The sequence below is a fragment of the Cupressus sempervirens genome, chromosome 3 (genome assembly GCF_028749045.1).
Source record: "Cupressus sempervirens isolate cs-2001-9-10 chromosome 3, ASM2874904v1, whole genome shotgun sequence".
In the NCBI taxonomy this organism is placed as follows: Eukaryota; Viridiplantae; Streptophyta; class Pinopsida; order Cupressales; family Cupressaceae; genus Cupressus; species Cupressus sempervirens.
Window position 1 is genome coordinate 372,344,463 of NC_143120.1, and position 16,932 is coordinate 372,361,394.

Here is a 16,932-nt window from a genome sequence, read left to right on the forward strand (position 1 = left end):
CTGACTAAATAGACTATCACATAGAGCCATGAGACCATTTTTCCCAACAAAAACACATGGTTTTCCATCAAGTTCCACTTGTGGTTTTTGAAGATCTAAAAAACTATTCAATATTGTAGACATCAATGTCAATATAATAGAGTATTATCAAGTCATAGATAACATGGATGCCAACACAATCACATTAAATATGAATATGAGCATTATATAGGAAAGCAAAGCATGCTAAACAAGGTCAACCATCCATTCCAACACACTTTCAAACATTTGGCTGAACATGTAAGAAGAGTTACTAAACTATTGATTGAAACACTATTTCAACCAAGTAAATACACTTTGACTTGTGTCACAAACAATATCACTATCTCAAGTGATAAGTTATCTAATCTTATTTGAATAAAAGAACAAAGATTTGGTTTTAAATTCTATGCACTATCTTTTTGAGGTGATTGTAGAGTATTATAAACAAATACCTTTGTAGGACATTTCCCCCCTCTTAGCAATGTGTTGAACATCTAGCAGAAACTTGCCACACTACTCGTAGAGATCAAACAAATAGTCAAGCCTATTCTTTTTTCCTCTTACAAGTTCTCCTAGTTTAGTTATAATAAAAGAGTGTTCTCTTTTCCTATCTTCACCATCTTCTCTAGACTCTTTTGAGCACCTTCTCCTCTTCTTTTTGCAAGCTTTGAGCTACTAATCACTGCAATAGTTGTTATTATTAGGTAGTGTCATTACTCCACTCAATGTAGCACACAAATGACTGTTATTTTGTAGCAACAACACATGATAATTTCATATTCAAGTTCAATAGATAGTTATTCTGTAAAAGAATCATAATGTTATCTCCATTAGGTTCTTCCATTGATAGACCTATATCAACAACCCAACTAAGTTATCATCATATGATCTAATAGACCCTTATAATCTATATATAGTCCTTCTCTTGACCAAATATTAGAATGAAACAATAAATCAAAGAATAAATTTCATATAGAAACAATTAATCTTAGAAGCTATTGAATCTCACCCCCTTTAATACTAATCATTGTTCATGTCACATATGTATCCGATTTAATTACTAAAAGCATATTAGATTTTCACAATCTATACTAGATAATTATTCTTTTCTTGAATAGTCTATGAGATAGTTTTTACTATCAATGCTAATCATAGTATATGATTCATAATCAAAATTTCTTTTCTCATGGTGTATAATACATCTTGAAGTACGATCCAAAATGTCCATGCTAAAAACTATCACAAAATTGATCCCAGAAGAGAAAATTACCATATTTGAAACTATCAAAGAAGACAAGTTTTAAAACCCATTAAAGAGATGAAGCATAAAAAGAATCACATCTGTAAAAATGATGCAACAATGGTACTCAAAATAATATGAATAATGAAATAGTTCTCAATTCTTATTTTAATGGAAGACTGATTACAAGAAATTGTTTCTACAAAAAGGTATATACAAAGCTACAAGTATTTACTAGTTTTATAGCTTTAGAGGCTACCTACTAATCTAAATTATGTGACTTTGTGAGGAGAATATCTAGAGGTAAACATGAGGAAAATGTGGACATTGGAGTATGAAATAATCTTCTCAAAAGAACAAACTACAACTATCATGTGCAACTATATAATTGATTAATTTCTCAATAACATATATGTCCCCCAAAGGAAAACAAGCACAAAATAGAGTAAGAAAGCATCTATATGTGCACACAAAAACCAACTATAATGACAACTCTTCCATTCAAATATATGTAGCAATGGATAGGCATAAATTACCTTCTTGAGATAGTGTGTCTAAGGCATTCTCACCACTCTTGTATTACTTTCCATCCATGACAACAAAGATTTCCATATGCTTCGTCCTCTCTACTTCATCAAGCCTTCTCCTTTTTAGCCTAATTGTAGATTTGATGCCACATTTCTCTCCAACAAGAAGATCAAGGTTGTATATTTCAACCATGATCCTAAAAACATCATCTAACTCTTACTTAGTCAAATTGACCAACATGTTGGCAGTGAAACCCATCTCAACCATCTTGCTTAGTGTTATGCATCTCAATTGATTTACTTGTCCCAAGGACTCAATGATAACCTGCTATTAATCAATCTCTGCCAGAATTGAGAGATGATAGAAAACTATAAATTTAATTTCTTTTGATAATAGAGGGGTTGACAAATTTTGGTGTGAAATGCTCTTTTGTTGCAAACACAAGAATAGAAGTATTTGATACTATTTATTTACTATTCCATGCATATGTTAGTCAATTTATTTCTTATGGGTTATATTAGAAATCTAAAGATAAACAAAGCTTTGTTTCTCTTTTCAATTTAATGAATTGACAAAGCAATTAGAGAATTACTAAAGTTAGAAGGAATATTTCTATCGTGATTTCATATCATTTCATCCTACATTTTATTCATACTACAAGTTTTCATTGCATAATCAATTAAATTGATTCATAAGATGTATAATTTTTTGGAGTTGATCTCATTTCAAGACCAACCCATTACTTGAGTTATTCTCCTACCTAGGTCTAACTTGGTTTACCTCTTTTGTTCTCTAGTCAAGAACACACCATAGTAGGATTAGAAACAAATAAATTCTTTGAAAATCACCTACAAGGGAGATGTACCTATAATTTAGAGGGAAATTAGCTATCAAGTAACATTTTCCCAAATGTTGTGTTCACTTGTTCTTCAAAAATTTGGGCATTTTGAGAGCTATTAAAGAAAGAACAATCTATTTACCAACATTTTGGTAATATGTTTTGTAGGCTTGAAAGTAGCCTTGTTATAGAGTTTGGTATAATAAGAATGTATTAACACCTCCTCCTTACATCAAATGTCAAGGCAGGTTGAAAAGTGGTTACCAAAAAAATATATTTCTTTTATCAGAAAAATATGTCTCTTTAAGAGATTGTAACTTTACTTTCAAAGTCTGGAGTCTACAAATTTTTGGGGTTTCCATCTCAAAGAGTTTAATAGAATAAATTATCACTAAGTTCCTTAATACAATTGATTGAAACAAATAATTGTATTTGTAGTGCTTATTAGTTAGTTCCCTAGCTCTCACAAGCATCATAATATTAAAATTTTGTGCTTGGAAAAGGAGGGATTTCTCAATAGAAATAAAAATCATACCAGAGCTTTCTTGTATGTATGAAGCTGGTCTAGAAGCCAATACATTGTATAGAAAACCTCAATCCACCAACAGAAAATGCTCACCCAATTCCTTGCAGGAAGGCTGGTGTAAACATGTGTTGGACATGATTTTATTTTTAAATAAAAATATTACGAGTTTTAAATTTTTTGTAATGAATTCAATATTATAATAAATTCAGATTTGTATTATAGCTGGTGAATTCAATGCTATAATGAATCCTAGAGAAAAATAGGGGAGAATCACCAAAGAATCTCAATAACAATTTATTTCAATATACTATCTCGACCCATATGCTCCCTCATTCTAGTTCAAACTAGTTTGTAGTTCAGCTAAATATCATTGAGGATTCACTCCCAAAAAAATATCCTTTCAAGTTTGAAAAAATGTGGGTGAGGGATGAAAACCTAATGAATACAATAGAATAGTAGTTGAAGGAAGCAAAGGTATCATGATCAAAATTATGCTACTTGGTAACTAAGCTAAGGATGTTAAGGAATAAATTGCTACTTTGGTAATAGTTTTGAAGCAAAAGAAAGCATAGAGGAGGAAATTGAGGAGCATAAAGGGTTAGTGATAGATAAATGAATAAACACTGAACTCTTGTTGGAAATTTTATTGAAAAGATCATTGTGAGAAGAAGATTGATTGAAAGAGGGAGATTGTTGTTAAAATAATGTATTCAATGGGTATGTGCAGGATCATGGTGTGCCAAAAAGTGGCGATTTGAAAAAATGTAGTTCTGAAATGTCTCAAAGAATTTCAAAATCTATTCCAACTTTTTTCCCACCCATCCTGATACTAAATGAAAACAATTAATACCTTTATAATTCCTACTATATCTTTCGATACCAACCTTATATGGTCATCTTTAAAACATCTCAAAAATGTCTTTTTGGCATGTTTTTATGTGTTTTTTAATTCAAGCATGTAGCTGACGACTTTTTTTAAACCAAAATTTGATGTAATGAAAAGGGTTTCTTAAGAATGTTCTTAGCTTTTCATAAATGTAAGGTTTGTCAAATTACAAGTTGAGTAAGTAATTATTACTTATTTTCTAATGGAGTTAGCTACAAAGTGCTGATTGACATACTGGTTGAAAAATAGCTATAACTTTAGAACCATATAAGATTTGTGAAATCCAAAAGATGTGTCACATTCTATGCTTCAACTAGTATAAGAAAAAAAAAAAAAAAAACTTAATTTTGATTTTTTTGAACTAGTTAAGGTGGTCAAACACGGGAGTTTTTTAATTCTAAAAATAATTAAGTAGAAAATTCATATTTAATTATTTATTTGGAATAAAAATTCCCAAAAAATGTGTCACATCTAGGCATGAGTCTACTTTTTATATCTAAAATTATATTTAAAAATATTATCATTTGCTTATGATTAAGGTGGTCAGACATACACCTACTTTTTATTTTTGCCCTAAAATTTTTGTAGAATCGCATTAAAATTCAAACTTTTGACCAATCAAATAATTTTTTCTCTAGATAAGGCCTTTTAGTTTAGAAACTAGATTCAATTTTCTAAAGATTATTTTCTTACAAATTTTTGATATAAAGTCCATAACGACTTTAAAATTATGTGTCAAGTTGACATAACCCTGATTTGCTAGTTTTTCACTACCACTTAAGGTCATAGTTTGGTACACCATGATCCTGCACATACCCCAATCATTGTTTTTTCATTGATGTCAAGCTTGCTATTTGTAGGAATGGTAATTTCTTTACAAGATTCAAGTACTGTCACTTAGTTGATTGATGAAGAGGATTTAATCAACAAGATGTAACAAGAGTACCTAAGGGAAAGGTTGAGTTATGGTTTTGAAATGAAGTGCAAGAATAAGTTAAGACATTAAATGATGTATTGATAACATACTTGAAGATATAGAGGCTAGCCACACTTAGAAACATTGGAGGAATACATTTTAATAAGGTTGACTGCAAAGCTTAAACTAAGTTCATTAGTGGGTGTTGAGCAAGCTAGTTTAAGCCAAGAAAGTTTTTAGTTGAAGCTAAGCAAATGCAAAATCTAGCATGTGCCGAGTGGAGTTCAAGTGTCGAGTGAAGTTCAAGTGCCAATTGATATAGAAGGAGATGCGTATACAAAAAATCTTAGTAGATGCTGAGTGAACTTCAGGTGCCGAGTATTAGTAAAACACAGTTGATGCCGAGTAACACAGTATGTGCTGAGCACCAAAATTTCAATAGTGCTGAGATGCTGCATTATTGGAAATGAAAAAGATTCATTGAATCTAAGTCAATAAAGTTGTTACCTTGAATTTTGTGAACCAGTTGAAGGCTAAGGATGATGAGCTGGTTACATAGAATTCTATGTAAACTATTTTTGAGTGAATTCAAGAGGATTCTTCATGATGTTTCTAGAAGGAACATAATATGGGTTAGATTCAATGAATCCTACCTAATCCAAATGAATTGAAATTAAAGGAGGGAAGCATCAAGTAGGAAAGGAAGTTCTAGATTTCTATTTAAGGAGTTGCAGACTAAGAAGCAAGAATTGTTGGTGTGCCAAAATTGTGAAGTGATAGAAGGGTGTCAAGAAGAAGACATCTAGGAGAAGGAAGAACAAAGTACAGAGACTCTATTTTGATAAGTGGTCAGAAAGAGAGGATTGCACTAGTACAATGAGCATGGAGACTCAAGGAGACTAAGTTTGAAAGGAGGGCAAGCTATCTAGAGCTGCAAAGACTAAAATTCAGGCAATGATATGAGTTGAGAAGTGATCTAAAATCTGCAAGTTGAGTTGTATGCTATAATAAGGTCAAAGCCCCTTATTGTTACTCTCTAGAAATTGTATTAGTTAGGGTAAAGGAAAATCCTATGGACTTAGGTTGGTTTAATAACCATTTGTAAATCCTTTAACAAGGTGGCATTCCAAGTGAATGTTTTAAAGTCCTCTAACTAGGCCCACTTCTAACAAGGTGGTTAAATCCTTTAACCAAGTCACATTTAACAGTGTGTTGTAGCCTTTAACAGGGCAAGCCTTTCACAGGGCATCACTTTAGAAGAGTGAAAATTGAGTAGCATGTTACTAGTAGTTTTTCCCAAATTGGATTTCGACATAAATCACTATTTTATGTGTTGATCTTTTTATGTGTTATGCTTTCATGTTGATTTACAGTAACTTGCTAAATAGGAAAGTTAAAGCTTGGATAAATGAATAAGTTTGATGGGCTCACTTTACTTGATGAAAAGTTTGAATAGGACATTTGGACCTTGAAAGCTGATTCACCCCCCCTCTCAATTATTCTAAAGCATTTCTAACAACTCTATCTCAAAGAAAAGAAACTATTAGTTGGTCAAGAAGATATACTTAGTATGTTAGTTTGAGCTTCACTTGGTTTCGAGAATACTTTAATATTTTCTACTTAACAAGGCCAACCATGTAAAGGTGGAAGCTCATCTCTCCTCACCCCCTCCCCCTAACATCAATAAAAATTCCTCATTATCATCTAATTACATAGTTTATTCATTCATTCATCCATTTATGAACTATAACATTCAATCAATACAATCACATAATATTCACTAATATGATATAAAATTAATTAATATATAATTTACAAATAAAGACTTCATTAACACATAACAATATTCATTAACATGGAATAAAAATTAATATTAATATTCAACATTCATAGATAATTACTTAAAACAATGTTCTTTCATTATCCAACAAAGTTTATCAAACAAGGTTTATCAAAGAACATTTAAAAAAAAAAACATTTCTTCTTTTTGTTTGTTTAGCTCTGTTAAGAAATAGGCTGATAGGAGCATCAATATCTTCCTCATTCTCCTCCATTTTTGGCACATGTAATGTCAAATTATGATGCCTCCTCCTGTTTTGAGGAGTAGGAGGCTATTGCACTAAAGGGGGCTCTATTGCAAGAACAAGTAAATGGGTTAAATTGGTATACTCCTTTTCTTTTTTAAATTGTTAGAAGTATTTAATTAACCAATACAAAATAACATGCATTTTTCTTACTTGAAAATGCCACATCATATACATTAACATCTTGATCCGCTGTCACATCAACATATTGAACACTTGGAACATGCTCCACTACTTCACCATGTTGTTCAACATGCTCTAAAATATTCAAAAAAAGGTTACACGTCAAATTGCAATTGAAGATGTTAAATTGTATTCATAATTGCGTAACTAATTTCCAATAGCAAATTAATAACTCCACCACTATGATGTACATCATGGCCTTCATCATGTAGAGGTTCTATGATATGATATGAACACTGTAGTGAAATGTTATGCACATTGTTATGTAGTAAATTTATGTTCGATACTAGCACAAAAATAATAAGTGCACCATATTCTTGGGTATTTCTTTCAGGTTCTTTGTGTAGGCATGTGGCCACGACTTTATAGCCTTCCTTCATGACAATTTTTTTATCTTCATTTGTGAGCTCTACATTGAATTCTGTGCCCTATATTTTTTCTTAATATCATTAGTTTTGCATGTATGATTTGATTAAAATTTTTTTTTTGTAACATTATATAAATTTTTTAAAATATGAAATTCCATTGCTGCTACTTACAAGTCAAGATTAAAGAATCATATAGCCACCAGAGCCAAGTTTGTGTTGGAGAACCTTTTCTACTCTTTCTTTTGTAGCCACTAATGTGTTTTGTGGTCTATGAATAGTTTAAAACATGTTAGATTATATATTTACAAAGATCACTAATTAGAGCATGATTACATTCTACTTAATAATATCATGACATACCTTCTTTTTCCCTCTTCTGGTTCATTTCCTTTATCACGTAGCCTTTTCTGTTTTGCATCTTCTATTATTTCATTCCACTCCATCAGTGGAATCATAGGAGAATGATTTTACTTTGGGTTCTCCTTTAGACCCCTTCTATATTGGCCCCTCACAGTCTTTATATATTTTGATGCTCTTTTGAGAAGTAGGCAGTGTCAAAAAATAATTTTTCCAAGCTAATTTTTTAATTCAGGACCTTGGTCATTCCACCTTTAGAAAAAATAAAAAATTATTAAATCAATAACTTTAATATAGTACAATAAATGGAAGAAAATAATAATATTGTAGCAATGATATGAAACTATGTACCTTTTATGTATGGTGGGTCCAAATAGCCTCAATGTCATATAAAAAAGATGATCAAAGTAAACATAATTTCCTACAAAAAAAACATGGGATTATTAGTCCAAAATAAGTTATGTATAAGTAAACTACAATTAAATTGTATAAAATAACAATTTTAAAGCACTTGGAACCTTTTGTGATTTTAACAAAAATATATTTTTCTTTTTGAGCAACAATGTCCCCACAAATGAACTAGTACTAGTCACATGGGATGCTCTAGGAAATGGATCAGCTTTAGTAGTACTAGTTTCTATTTCTCTATTAACTAAAGGTCTATCTATTAGTTCAAAAAATAGGTACATGAGTATAAAATCCAACCAATAAAAAAAATGCATGATTAGCGCATTACAAAATATAGATAAATATGGTTTTACCAGTTGTACTTGGCATAGTCAAGGATGTTTGTATGCTCTTATTGCCGACAATGCACTTAGCAATATTAGAGTGACGATTGAAGGAGGCATCCACACTTCATCATGAGATAAAGAATACAATATTGTTAGCAAAGACATTTGCAATGGATAAAGATCAAATGGGATACTAGCTAAAAGCATCTGAAAATAAAAGTTAAGTGTTATAATGTTGATGTAAATAAACAATATTGCACCAGTTTCACTTTCAACATTAGATGTCCTATATCAACACTAAGTAGGATGGGCTAAAAAATCAAAAAAATATACCCATAATAGTCATAAGATTACTAACAAAAATACAAGGACCAGGTTAGGTAAGATGGCCAAGTGAAATCCATGTCATTCTTCTCTACATTCCTTTCATTTGTGAAATGGCTGTAAATTTCTTACACACTCAATTTAAACATTTCTCGTATTTTCTTAGTACATAAAAAATGCTTAATTGAATGATAAATTATTAATCACCCAATATTATAAGATTCACTTTTAATAGCCATATTTCATTTGAATATAATTAGCATATAATTAATCATTTATTTAAAAAGGATGGAGAAGGAAAAATAGGTTAACCTATAGTGTAATCTTGCTGTTAATCTGTTTAAAAAAGGTACCGAATATATTAGTTAGAAGTAGAGGAAACATAAAATTAACATCAATTTATTTTCCACTACATTCAAAATGGTCCACCTACTGATGCCAACACACATAATCAACTTTTCTAATGTACCTAACTTTTGAAACACATTAGTGCATTAAATAACTTTTGTTGGTCTTAATATATTGTTGGTACCTACCTCTAATGTTACTTTTATATTAGAATTTTAAACTTTTATGAGACATCTTATACCTCTAATATTACTTCTATATTAGAATTACAAACTTTTATGAGACATCTTAAACCTTTATTTCTTTACTTATGGTCACTTACAATATTGTTGAAAGTATATTAGATATATTCAAATTCGAAGGAATTCAAATTTAGGTCACTTTGTTGACTCTATTAATTTTAACTCTAAATTAATTATTTTATTAAAATTAATAGAATAGGTGAAGTGGTATTTAAAAAAAAAAAAACATTGATTATTCTTGCAATAACAATCTAGATTTATCTAGAATTGGTTAAGATGTGTACATTATTCTTGTGACTTTTGAAGAATATTCTAAATAGGGTTGAAAGAAGATAATATGTGATATGATATGAATTTCACTAGTTTGACATCTATTTTAAAACAATGGAAGTTTTCAATCAATGAATTCTAAATTAAGATAATTATTATATTCTTTCAAAAAAGGAGGATTCAGATAGTTATGCTTTAATCCTCTTTTTATCCAATGCGAATCTTGTGTTTCCACATTCTAAGAAATCAAACATACCATGAATCAAAAACCATGAATGACTAATTAAATACCAAACTTTGTCGAGGAACTAGAATGTGCAAGGAATATTATGATGTCTAGAAACCCTATGTCTAATTTAGTAGATTACCATTGATTTAACTAGTGAAATCTTGCTATTACATGGATCTTTTAATAGTAAACAAGTTCTTAATTAAACTCGATGGTCACAACACTCTCACCTTTCATAGTCAAGCACAACCTAAACTAGTTCAAATAGAGACCCAAGTATGGAATAATAGTTAGTCATAACTGAATATTCCTTAAATAAGCTCAATGGTGTAATAATACAATAATTTTCAGTAATGTTGTAAATATAAAGTGTTACTTACATGAAGGTTGTGCACTACAACCGTCACCATGTTCACCATGCCATCTCGTAGGTGTCACAAATTACAATAGAAGAACACATAATATTTTAGATCATGATCCATAAGATAGTATAAAATATCAAAATCTATTGAACTTCTATTATTGCTTGAGATTAATTACTGCTTACCTTCAAAAATTTGACACTACGTATCAATTCTTCTTTCAGTGCCTCTGTCTCCTTACTTGTGTCACTCTCGAGGGTAATGTTAATAATTTCATCACTATATCTTTGTATGAGTTGGTAGGCCATGAATATGGGGTCAATACTAAGGGTTATGTCATCTAGAAATGATGTCCATGTTTCAAATCATATTTGATCTGTTGTCATTTTAGCTTTTCCCTATTAATAAGTATCAAGTTGTGACATCAATATCAGTAAACTTCCTTCAAAATAACTCCAAATACATAAAGAAAAGAACATAATAATATGACATTTGTTTCTATATAATTTCAACAATTACAATAATTAGGGTTTACCTTCATTAAAGAAGGCATGTGAGATGGTGCATCACCTCCTATGGGTGGTAATCTATGCATGTCGCCCTATGGAAATTATTAGTAATTCTTAGCAATTAGTAACGAAATGAAAGTAATAGACTTACCAAAAAAAATTATTAATAAAATAGTAGATTGTATATTAGAGTCAATATTAATTGGAGGAAATTGGTTTAAATGTTATACTTTTCCAGTCCCATGATAGAGAATTTTTTTGTATCTACATGATTCAAATTGTAATCTATCAGAAGCTCTTCCACTACAATTATTGATTTTATGGCACATACAAAAACATGATTTCTCTCACGTGCCTCAAATATATAGTTTGGCCACTTATTAGTTGACACAGATCAAAAACTATTTATAAATCCTGCAATATCCCCTATTTCTTTTGGCCTTCCATAGATACACATAATGAACCTTTTACTTTGATAATTTTATTTGCATTGTAAATAATTTGGTGAAAATGTATACCTATGCATACTTTTTTTATATTGCACAATCCACATCTAATTGTTGTAATTGTAACAAGGTCCTACATAATCCATCATTTCAACAACTTTATTTTAATAAACCTTTATGTCATCCATGGAAAATAGGCCCAAACCATGTAATGAAGATGGAGCTTTGCAATATATCCCTTCCTTAACAAAAGAATCAATGTTAATTGTAGGTAGTTCCTTGGGTACCCATTCTTTTTGAAGATGTGTGTAACTTAAGGGAACCTTCCTATTGCCTTCACTCTTATTATCATAAGAACATGAACCCCCCCTCCAACAAGAAAAAATTTCATTCATGTATTGAATTTTTTTCTAGTATTTTGTTGATCTCGCTATTTTAGACCTACTAGATGTCTCACTTTTTTCTTCTATTCCCACATTTCCCTCAGTCAAAGAAGATGGACCAGACAAATACCAATTTGGTGATACTTGCAATCCATAAAATGTGAGACATACTAGGACTAAAGTTGATGTTGATGGTAAAGAGAAGATATGCAAATAAAAAGTTGTATCTATAGGGTCTATTGACCTATACCTATCAATCCATGTGACTATGCAAGATCCTGGTCAAAGACATTGAATAACCTACATATGTAAATTGTTTATCTTAAGTTAGCCAAAAATTTGGTCTAATTAATTTGTATATCTACAAAAATATTGGACATGTTGTACTTAATGTTTATATTTGCACATATGGTTTTGAAAGAAATATTTGGTCACCTCATTCATCAAATTCCCTCATATTATAATGAATGAAAAGTTGTCCACTTACAATGCTCTATATCCTAAAAATTATGTAGAAGACAAAAATCACATGATGCATTTATCAAAATTATTGTATATTTTATAATTTCTTACCTCTATTTTACGTGTGGTAGATATGCAATATCATTGTATATACTTCATGATAGTAGAGTTCAATATATAATAACTTAATTATAAAAACATACAAGTTAAATAAATTTCTATAAATAAATCATGACCCAATCTGTTAGAATTATTTAGAATAACTGAGAGGGGAGGGGGGTGAATCAGTTATCCAAGGTCCAAATGCCCTAATAAAACTTTTTCTCTACTTTTAGTGAATCCATACACTTTTCATCCATCCATATTTAAATCAACCATATTAGCAAGTTACAGTAAATCAACATGCAAAGATAAAACATGCAAGATCAACACATGACACAATGATTTACGTGGAAACCCAATTTGGGAAAAACCACTAGTAACATGCTACTTGATTCTCACTCTTCTGAAGTGATGCCTTGTTAAAAGCCTGCCCTGTTAAAGGCTTACAACACACTATTAAATGTGACCTTGTTAGAGGATTTCACCAAACTGTTAGGAATGGGCCTGGTTAAAGGACTTTAAAACACTCACTTGGAATGTCACCCTGTTAAAGGATTTATCTCATGGCTATTAAACCAACCTAAGTCCATAGGATTTAAACTAACTGTTACAATTGCTAGAAAGTAACGATAATGACCTTTTGATCTGATATAACTTACAATATATCTTGCAGATTTCAGATCACACTTTCAGCTCAATCCTTATGCTTGGCTTCAATCACTTCAACTCTAATTGCTTGTCTTCTTCTCAAGCTTCATCTCCTTGAGTCTTCTAACTCATTGTACCAATGCATTCATATCGAGGGTCTTCTTACTAAAATAGAGTAACTATGCTCTCTTTTCCCCTTAGTACCTCCTTCAGCATTTCATGCTTTCATGCTTGACCACCTCTCTCTCTATCTTCTTCATGAATTAATGACTCCTTAAATAGAAATCTGATTTTCCTTTGCCGCTCAATTCTCCCTCTCCAATTTTAGGGTTTCAAATATATTAGGTAGGATACAATGTATCTACCTCATATCTTGTTTTCATCTAGAAAATTCATCAGTTGTATCCTTTAAAAAATTTTACATGGTGTTCTGTGCCACCAACTCATCATTCTTATCTTCCATTTAATTCACAAACTTCTAGATAACAACCTTGTCAGCTTAGATTTGGAAAATCTTTGATTTTTAAAATAATGCAGCAACTTGGCATTATTGGTTTACTGGTGCTTGACATCTCTGTGTTACTCGGCATTATTGGTTTTACTAGTGCTCAACATCTCTGTGTTACTCAACATTATTGGTTTTACTGGTGCTCGGCATCTCTGTGTTACTCGACACTATTGGTTTTACTGGTGCTCGACACTTGATATCACTCGGCACTTGAAGTTTACTCGGCTTCAACTAAAAATCTATTCGACACCTCTTGTCTTGCTCGGCTCCTTCTTTCTTATGAACTTAGTTGGGCTTTACAAAAGACTTAGCTAAAACCTTACATCTTTGATATGTTTCAGTGTGTGCATTCTCTGTATCTTATAGTATGTCATCAAATACACTTTTTCATCAATGGCTTAGCTGATCCTTGTACTTCATTACAACATCATAACTTCAACCTTTCTCTAAGTGTACTAGTTACATCTTATTGATTGCCTCCTCCTTGACAATCAACTAATTGATAGTATTTGGATCATTAAAGCAATTGTCATTCCTACAAGTAGCAAGTTTGACATCAATGACAAAACAATGATTGAGAAAATTCTTTACCAATTCCATATATCATTCCAACAACTTTCCTTATGATATTTTCAATCATTTCCAACAATCTCCCTCTTTGGCATTGATGACAAACCAAACTGATCAATTGATCAACTTAGTTACTACCAAGATTGTATACGTTGTTTGCTACTTTTCTTGGCTGTTGCATCTTTATTATTCTGCTGCATCTTTACTACTAATCTCATATATCTCCCTCTTTCATATATGTATCCCTCTTTCTTTGTATTGATCAGGTTTCTGCACATTTCTCCCTCTTTGACATAAATGCCAAAGATGTAACATCTTTATCATATAAGCTTTGAATTCTTGATTTTTTCTCCCTCTATCACCATGCTTGTGACTGCTTTGGAGTTTTTTCTCCTGCTGTCATCCTCTGCATCAATCTATTGATATTTTAATGATTTGTTTCTATTGATGCAGGTCAACATCTTTGTTGCTTTAAACTACTTGAGTTAGGGGTATTACCCCCAACTTGCCTCTAAGATATTCATAAGCATCTTTGGGCAATGGTTTGTTGAAGATATCTGTAGTTTGTTCCTTTGTGTGAATGTATTCCAACTTCACTTTTTTGTCTTCCTACCAATTCTCTAACATAATGATACTTAATTGCGATATGCTTGGTTTTTGCATGCATCATTAGATTTTTTGGATATGTTTATAGAACTTGTGTTATCACAATACAATATCACAGGTTTTTTTACTTCTTCTTTCATTCCATTCAATATATGTGTGAGCCATACAATGTTTATGCAATTTTCTGTAGCTGCCACATATTCTGACTCTGCAGTGGACTGGGATGTACATGTTTGTTTCCTTCTAGTCTAGGTAACTAGCCTTTTGCCTAGAAATAATGCACCTCCACTTGTGCTTTTTCTATCATCAATGTTGCCTCCCCAATTTGCATTTATATATGCATTGAGCTCAAATTTTCCATTCTTTTTGTAGTATTGACCAAAGTTATCAGTTCCTTTAAGATATCTCATTATTCTTTTTACTGTCATGAGATGATTTTCTTTAGGATTAGCAGAGAATCTAGCCACTATTCCAACTGCTAATGCTATGTCTGGTCTACTATGTACAACATATTGTAGTTTTTCAATCATAGATCTGCACATTGTTTGATTGACTTCAATTGATTCATCATTTTTGGACAACTTATTTCCTATTGCCATTGGTGTGCTGACTAGTTTGGATTCCTCCAATCCAAACATTTTAAGAATCTCTTTGATGTACTTTGATTGAGTCACAAATATACCATTTTGAGTTGATGTACTTGCAATCCAACAAAGAATTTGATTTCTCCAAACATAGACATCTCAAATTCATGTTTCATTTTGTTAGCAAAGCCTTTGCAAAGTACTTCCTTTCCTCCAAACACTATGTCATCCACAAAGATTTTAGATACAATAATGTATTTACCTTCTTCTTCTTTGATGTACATGTTGTTGTTATCATCAGTTCTTTCAAATCCTATTTGCACTAGATACTTGTGAAGTCTCTCATACCATGCTCTAGGTGCTTGTTTCAAACCGTAGAGTGCTTTATGTAGCTTACAAACCATATCACTGTTGTTTTCATCAACAAATCTTTCTGGTTGTTCAATGTAGACTTCTTCTTCTAGTATACCATTTAAAAAAGAAGACTTTACATCCATCTGATAGACTTTAAAATATTTATATGTAGCATATGCAAGTAAAGTTCTTACTCCTTCCATTCTAGCAATAGGGGAAAATGTTTCCCCATAGTCTATTCCTTCTTCTTGAGCATAACCCTTGCACACTAGTCTAGCTTTGTTTTTGGTAATCTCACCATTCTCATCTAGCTTGTTTTTGAATACCCACTTGGTGCCAATCACATTCTTGTCAACTGGCCTGGGAACCAAACTCCAAGTTTTGTTTTTCTTTATTTGATCAATTTCTTCTTCCATAGCTTTATACCAGTCATCATCTTGTAATGCACCATATACTATTTTAGGTTTAGATTTGCTGATCAGACATGATTCATGTCTTAGTTTGTTCCTTGTCATTGGTCTTGCATCTTTGTCACCAATTATCTATTCAGCAGGGTGATGTCTTTTTACATATTTGGATAATCTTGGCTCTGTCCTTGTTTCCATGTTTGATCTTTCAAATTCAGGATCACTATACACTTCATTGTCAGGTTGTTCTTTATCATGTGTACTATCTTCAGAATCAGATTGTGCATTTTCTTCATTCTGCAACTTGGCTTCTGAATGTAACTCAACATTCACTGGTTGGGACTTGACTGAGACTGATACTTGTTGTTAATTTTGAATTTAATTGACATCATCCTCATCAACAGTCATTCCTTCATAAGAATACACAAAGGTTCTGTACTCTTCCATTTTCTTTGGTACTTCAGCTTGGATTTCTGTGTGCTCATCAAAATTTACATTTGCACTTTCCACAATTTTGTTAGTGTTAGTATTCAAACATTTATATGCCTTACTTCTAGTGGAGTAATCAAGAAATATTCCTTCATCACTTTTTGCATCAAATTTTCTATTTCTAGCATCTTTAAGGATAAAGCATTTGCAACCAAACACTTTGAAATGTTTAACATTGGGTGACTGACCATACCATAATTCAAAAGGTGTTGTATTTGTACCTTTCTTGACTTGTACTTGGTTCAATGTATGAACAACTACACTTACAGCTTCTCTCCAATATTTTAGAGCAACAGTCTTTTCCATCATTAATGTTCTGGCACAGTCAATCACAGATTTGTTTCTTCTTTCAGATTTTCCATTCTGTGGGGGAGTTCTAGGAGCTGACACTTGTCTTTTGATTCCTTT

At 31.5% G+C, this 16,932-nt stretch overlaps 1 pseudogene; it reads right to left on the reverse strand.

Annotated features, from left to right (window-relative positions):
* Positions 1-459: 459 nt before the first annotated feature.
* Positions 460-3,207, reverse strand: LOC149566540 (floricaula/leafy-like protein pseudogene; annotated as a pseudogene).
* Between the last annotated feature and the right edge of the window lie 13,725 nt (positions 3,208-16,932).